Source organism: Battus philenor, unplaced genomic scaffold, assembly GCF_028537555.1.
Source record: "Battus philenor isolate CCGP_79_NKW_IND1 unplaced genomic scaffold, ilBatPhil1.0.hap1 SCAF_8, whole genome shotgun sequence".
NCBI lineage: Eukaryota > Metazoa > Arthropoda > Insecta > Lepidoptera > Papilionidae > Battus > Battus philenor.
In genome coordinates this window covers 8,019,370-8,026,606 of record NW_027181748.1, presented here as the reverse complement: position 1 = coordinate 8,026,606, position 7,237 = coordinate 8,019,370, and the positions used below count along the sequence as shown (strand labels likewise).

General features: G+C 32.6%; 1 protein-coding gene across 3 annotated transcripts in view; it reads left to right on the top strand.

Moving 5' to 3' along the window:
- Window positions 1-1,277: 1,277 nt before the first annotated feature.
- Window positions 1,278-7,237, top strand: part of mamo (maternal gene required for meiosis) — a 33,299-nt gene continuing 27,339 nt past the window's right edge. For 2 of the 3 annotated variants that reach the window (XM_068775397.1, XM_068775400.1), the window contains exon 1: window positions 1,278-1,555. The gene's annotated coding sequence lies outside the window, so the exon portion shown is untranslated. Of the gene's footprint in view, window positions 1,556-1,576; window positions 1,663-7,237 lie in introns of those variants that run through there. The other variant, XM_068775398.1, reaches the window with a different exon arrangement.

Here is a 7,237-nt window from a genome sequence, read left to right as displayed (position 1 = left end):
CATACTAGAATATTGCGGTAAATTAGTGAAACACTGCTTTTAGTTTTCATACAGATAAAGGTATGAATTGAAGTCTTTTCTTAGTAAGTAGTTTTAACTATTCCCAAAACGATGATGAGGTGTAACTTATATAATAGAAAAAAGTTTGAAATATCTATTAAATATAATGGTTTTATAACTTAAACAATCTGATTTTAATTATAATAGTACTTTGAAAGGCTGTAATTATTTTGAAAAGCAAATATTACATTACATGTTTCAGAATAATTTTTATTACTTACCTAATAAAAAATATGCCTTCATCAATACATTAAAATAGCAAAAAGTGGAAAAGTACCATTCATAACTTTGTGTGAGTTACCTATTAATAGGAAACATTACACCGGCCAACTGTTAGACATTGATGTAACATTCTCAGAATTGAAAATATGCTTGCATTAATATTGTATATTGATTTAAGGACAGTATGTCATATTTCATACTGTTTAAAAGTAAATTTGCACGGTGCTTGTTTAACTTTTACAGTGACCTAAATGATTTTAAAGATTGTATTTAGTAATAGAATATCGAATTAACTTTTTACTGTCCAACATGTCCTCAACTTTTGTATCAATACAAGTTTTATATTTATCTATACTAATATAATAATTACTTATTTCAATTTTTTTTTCACAATTTTTTTGCTGTCGAAAATTGTAACAAATCGTTTATGGATCAGTTTGCTATTTTTTAATATTTTCTTTTGTATAGGTGTTAAAGTTTTGTCATTTTTCCTACTGAACATAAATGTCAAATTAGTGCGTAAATAATATAGCTCCGAAATCTTGTTATTAGCAACCTCTTATATTTGTTTTTCTCTCTAAGCTTTCTTACTAATAAATAAAAAATAAAACATAAATCCATAAATATTTTTGTAACATTGTAAGAAATTTAATTTAAACTATTTACAGTTGTAAAAAGACAAGGTCGGGATTATAGTTGGTCTTTAATGTAATGAAGTAGGACGGTAACGGACTGCGCAGCGCTTGACCGGCACGGTCGCCGGTAACTTCGTCTGATAGGAGGCAAGGGCGCCGTGCGTCTTGCCGAAATTATTCGGGGCTCGCTGCACAATCGATTTTTCCCGCCCGATGCGGAAAATTCTTCGAGGCGGAGTGGGTGGCGCGCGGCGGGAGGAGGGGGCCGAAAGGGGGCTCAGCGGTAGGGGGGCAGGCAGAGTGCAGCGGGGCGGTGCAACGCGCGCCGCCGTCCCGGCCGTCGGGCAGACAGTAGGACGGCGACGCCACTGTGAGTCGGTGACCACGGCGCGAGGAGCGCGCTCGCCGCACCGTGACATGTAGCGCGGCCACAGCGCCGCAGCCCCGCGACCACTCCGCCGGTGGCGGCGCGCCGATGCGCTGCCCTCGGCCCGACGCCCGCGCCGTCAACACTCCGCCAGCCTCCACCGCGTCGACTCACCTGTGTCGCTTTGCCTCTAACACCTGAACCGAGCTCTTCTACCCGTCTGTATTGACGACCGTCGGATGGAACCCGGAGTGCGCCGATTCGCATCAAGGTTAGATGAATATTTGAATGTGAGTGTTTGTGCACTGCCCGCCGTCCGACACGAGTGCTAACATCCCCAGCCGTACGCGCACCCTTTCGGACATCGTAGCGCAATAGGTACGCCGAAATATTTACCTCTTGCTAAAAAAATATTAACAATTTGTGAATAACACATGGTTATTGCCAAATAATGTTATATTGGTCAGTTCACAAATACTAATGTCGCCTGTATATATATAGGATAGTTTTAGTGTAGCGATTGCTCTTTCAGGATCTGAACGAAGGCGGCAGTCTAGCTTAATGTCAACATTGTAGAAGGCGTTAATTTATTATTCGCGCCTTGTCTAGTTCGTTTACGTGCTTCGTGCAGTTTCTTCTGTCCTTGGAAATATGGTTATATATTTTTACATACATACTTCCCTTTATAAAATGACAAAAAACTGAATGTATAATCTACATCTTGTTCTAAAACTTTTGCACTAAGCACAACGTAGTAAAACGTAACATTAACTTTTACACATTTAAAATGATTGCAATAATTAGTCTTAAGGGTATAAAAATAATATAAAGGTTCTAATACAGGTAGCATTTATGTGTGCATGTATGGATACTGTATTAAAACATTCAACATAAGTCGTTTACTTTGAATGATAGTATCCTAATAAACTAAGGACAAGTAACCTTATAATCAGCTCCAAGCATTTAATAAAAACAGAAACGTTTTATTGTTTTATAATATTTATAAAGTGTCATCCCTATATATTAATAGCTATAAATGAAACATTTGTACGATGTTTAGTTAGTTTCTTTGTTCCAGTTTGAATATAAAGTTATATGTAAATAAGACTATTTAAAAAACATCTTTTATTTCTAGGTGTCAAAATTAAATGGAAGAGTTATAAATTATTTCATTATAAACACTGAATCCGTAATGTACTACACATTTAACGAATTTACAACAACTTTAACAACATCTTTAAAACCATCTGGATGGTTTTTTCGTATACCATTGCTATAAATTTATAAGTTCAATGAATTAATTACTGTCTGTTCACACAATTTTATTCTATGGTATTCAATTGCTATAAATTTATGTCTAGTGAATTAAATACAGTCTAGACACAAAACTTGTAATACTAAGTCTAGCGGTGTAAAGATTTTGACGAATAATAATGTTTGTATGCAATCTTTTTTATTTAAAAGTATTAGATATGGTTTTACGTAATTAACGATTTTTGAATTGTGATAATATCACATGGAAACAATTTAAAAGTACACATGTTTTATCGAAAAACGCAGGATTAATTTTCGATAATCGTAGAAAGACAAGATAACAGTAAAATCCTGGACTAAATGCATTTTATGCATCGTCAAGGTTTCTTAAGATTTTATTTAAAAATAGTTTAGTTGGTGTTAAACTTAGTTCTTGTGTAGTCTTTTTGTTATTATGTTTTTAATAACGAGTAAAGGTTAAACTGAATAACGACCGAATGGTATATCGGAAGAAAACTTTCAGTAAATTTGACGTAAATCAACTTAAACACTTAGAAATATACATATATCTCCTTACACATCGTAGCAGATAGTTGCAAAAGTATAAAAATATGTTAAAATTGGTTAAAATTGGTACATCCTTGACGATTGCATAAACTTAAAAATAAACATTGTAAGATATGATTTATTAATATTCAATATGAGCTTTTGGTATGTTTTCACGGCTGTGTTATGATAGAGCTATAAGCTCTAGCCGAACCGTATAGCAGAGTACACAATGTTATGACATTAATTAAAAATATTCCAAATAAATTCGGCATGTCTTGGAGATAGACTGTAAAAGATAAGAGTTATTTTCGTTATTAAGCGCTGACCTACCTCACATCGTAATCAACTGTACAACAGCGCGGTAGATAATAACACATTACCTAAATATTCGTAGATAGCTCTTTGCTTTTTGTCTGGTATTTTCGCTTAAATATCCAAAATTAATCATTTTGGAGGCCTCGCCGATTTTAAAATTATTGATAACGTTGGGTTGCTGATAATACATCGTCCTGTTGCTTTTTGAAGGTTATCAGTTACATTACACAGCCTATCTGATAGTGTTTCGAGTGAATTACAGATAAGGTTTTCGCATAATTCACTGGCTGCTAAAATAAACGCGTGCTCTAAAATTATTGCAATATCCATGTTAAACATAAGTCATGTGCTTTTTACGTCATAAATTAACAAGTTGAACCCGCTGAATTTACTTCGGTATACTTTACCCTGATGGTATAAAAATTGAGTTTAAAATTGACTGTTAATATGACTCGTATATCGTATTGTGTTTTTAATTATAAAGAAAATAATTTGGATTATTAACTTGGGTTATTTAAAACTTCAAAGAAATATTTTTGTATTTTTACAAAATCGAAAACAAATAGTTTTATTATGATTTAATAATAACATATTTATCTATTTTATGTATTTTATTTTATGTCCGGTACAAACTTATTTTAATGCCAGCCTTGTCACGTTCTCCTTTTGATGCGAATGCATACAATTAGTTAAAAAAGAGTAGGGGACAGGTAATTAATCAATTAGCTTAGTGGAAATCAGTGGATTTCTTTTTCGTTTTTTGACTTAAGTTCATCGATTTTTTGCTTACATAGTTTACACAAAGGATTTACTTATTTTTTAAATAAGGTAGTATTACTTATATAGTACATTCAATAATGAATACTAAGATATAAATTTTATAGATATTTCAATAGCAATTTTCAATTTAATAGAACGTACATAATACAATAATATAATCGTGAGACAGGAAAGGAGTTAGCGAAAACAAATATGTTGGGAATAACGCTTCGGCGTTCGATAATAGAAAGGGTGTTTTTGTTAGCACATACGACGGGTCATCTTCGCGTGCGTCTAGTTTGATTAGTTAACATTATCAATATATACAAGGCAAAATGTAACGGATAGATTCGACTCCACCTGTGAAAATACTCAATGTTATGGCATATAAGTTTTTGAACATCTTATACTAATTTTCATTTTATTTAGTCAATTATCATAAACTAGTCTTAGCCTAAAATATTGTTAAAGGAAAAATCTTTGTTAGTTTATCTTGTAGTTGTAGTATTTAGTATATCTTGTGTTAGTTTATAAATTAAGATAATCAATGATTTACTCAAAATAAATCATCATTCGAAGATAATTTCATTGGATCTAATACAGTCACCTAAGTGTCGAGGCCAGTTACCAATAGAGTCACGCACTCTCTTAATGGGTAAAATTTCATTGCTGATGTTATGGATTATTTCAGAGACTTCAAATTATTGTTGCGTTAATAGCATACCATACTCTCGAGAACTCTCCCTAAGTTATAAACCGACGGATCAAAATGGGGACAAATGACGGTCAGTTTTCAGCCATGGTGCTGTCCGAATGTTCGTTCCTAATCATCGCAATCGCTTGTGTGGATCGAGCTTATAATCGTAGTAAGTAAAAGTGTCGTAGACGAAGAGAACTTATTCTATGATTAAAAAAAGATATCTCTGCACCTAATAAAATCCCCGTCAACAAACATTCAACTCATAAAGACGATGAGTTTTAAAAATGGCATTTGGTTCCATACTTGATTTGTCTTATACTCGGATTATCCAATTACAATATTGTTTTATATCCTCTTTAGTTAATTTAAATTTTGTTTTCCTTTTCAAATTCGATTTAAGATTTCCTGAGGTCATTAATAATACTTTATAAAGTTGTCATCTATCAATTATTTAACTTTTAAGTGCTTGAATCAAATAGCACAAAACTTGGTGACTTCGTTTTAATTTTTAATAAATCTTTAAACTTATTTCTCTCAACTCGTTTTTAACAATTCTATGAGCGGATTCATACATTAAGAAAACTTAATGATTTTCATAAAGGAATAATAAAACAAGGATATCGACAAATTACGTAACGCAGCTTATTCGATTAAATAAAAGAATTGTTCATCAAACATTACAATTTAATAAATGAGCCGATTACTTTCATTAAAATTTGTTTCCCATATTTTGCGCTTATCTTTATTGACTTCGATTTTTAAAAAGAATATTTGAAACTGTGCGTTTTCTCAGTCGGCGTTATTGTAACAATTGAATTAAACAGTAAACTGTTTATATTCCCTAGACAGAAAAATGTTATAATTTTACTAATTAATTTAGCAATTTTATGGTAAATGAATGTGATTTCTTTTTATGTATTAAACCTGTAGAATTCTTTTGACTAGCAGTTTGTTTTTCACCAAACTTATACTTAATTACTTAATATCTTTAACGGGCGAAATACTAAATATTGCAATTATATATTTTTCTCATTGATGTAGCGGACGTTCGACGTGCGGCTTATGCTACGTCTTGTGAGATGGCGGTTCATTGCAAAACGCATACAGCTGACTCGAAATTCATCCGCCTATTTATTTCGGGCATAGTAACTACGTATCTCCTATCGAAAAAGTTAGCTGCCGCCAGCGACGGCCACGCACTCATCTATAGCATACCAACACATATGCACTTAGCTCACAATAGGCGCCTAGGTTACATGACGTTTATTCGAGCTCTACGCTCGCACGCAGACAACACAGTCGCACGAGCATGTGTTCGGACGTAGACTTTACCCTTGAGAATACGCATAATGCTAGACACTTAATTAGCGCGTAGATAAAAATTTGATAAACCAATTCAACTTTCGTCCACAACTCCTAAACAAATCAATGTAAAATGTACGATCTTTGATCGGCAATACTTTTTTCTATAAAACTTAATTTGTCATTTACTGTTCTACACTTGCGCGGACCGTCGACAAAAAATTAATAGATTGATTGATATGGTTTTAATACCGGTCAATACTCCATAATCCATATCTAACTAGCACAAAGCATTCAGTTCTTAAAAGAACTCTTTGGCTGGAACTGGCCCAGCTTAATAATATCCTTGTTATGAAAGTACCGTTTCACTTCCGATAACCCGTAAATTTAGGTTATTCTATTATAGCCTTTTCTATATATTATATATTTTTACATGTAGTATGAATATAAATGAAGCATTTATTGAATATAGCAAATGAAATAAAATTTAACCACTCCACCACAAATAAAAATTCAGTTCTAAAAAGTATTAATATAGTTTTTATCATTGATTAGAAAATAAATTTCTAAAGTCAAGCAAGAAAAAACTTAGTAGTTCTTGGAATACCTCTGAATAGAATTCGGTAGTCCTAAAAAAGCGAACGACGATACAGTTACTTCCTCGTATCTTGACAATTAGTGAGACAGAATTTCGGAACAGTTTTGCTTAGGTCTTCTTATGAATACTACCCGAGTAAAATTCAAATAGCGATAAAAACTATTTTAAGTTATACTGTAACTCTATTCACTTTTTTGTTAATAAAAATAATAAACTAACGAGCACTCGTTGATGTCTATTAAAGGTTGTTTTCTTTTCTTGGCACGCTTTACAATAAAGAATATTTTGAAAGAATACTCTCAGTACTACATGTAATTTGTTTATCATATATGATAAGATCTTAAAAGTAACATTTTAATCATACGTTGTCAAATAATATATTTCAATTTGCTTCTTTGTGACTGAAACAAAAAGGCATTAGTTTTATGTCATAAAAAATCTAGACACAATTAATAATTATACTGGCTTATCGCATA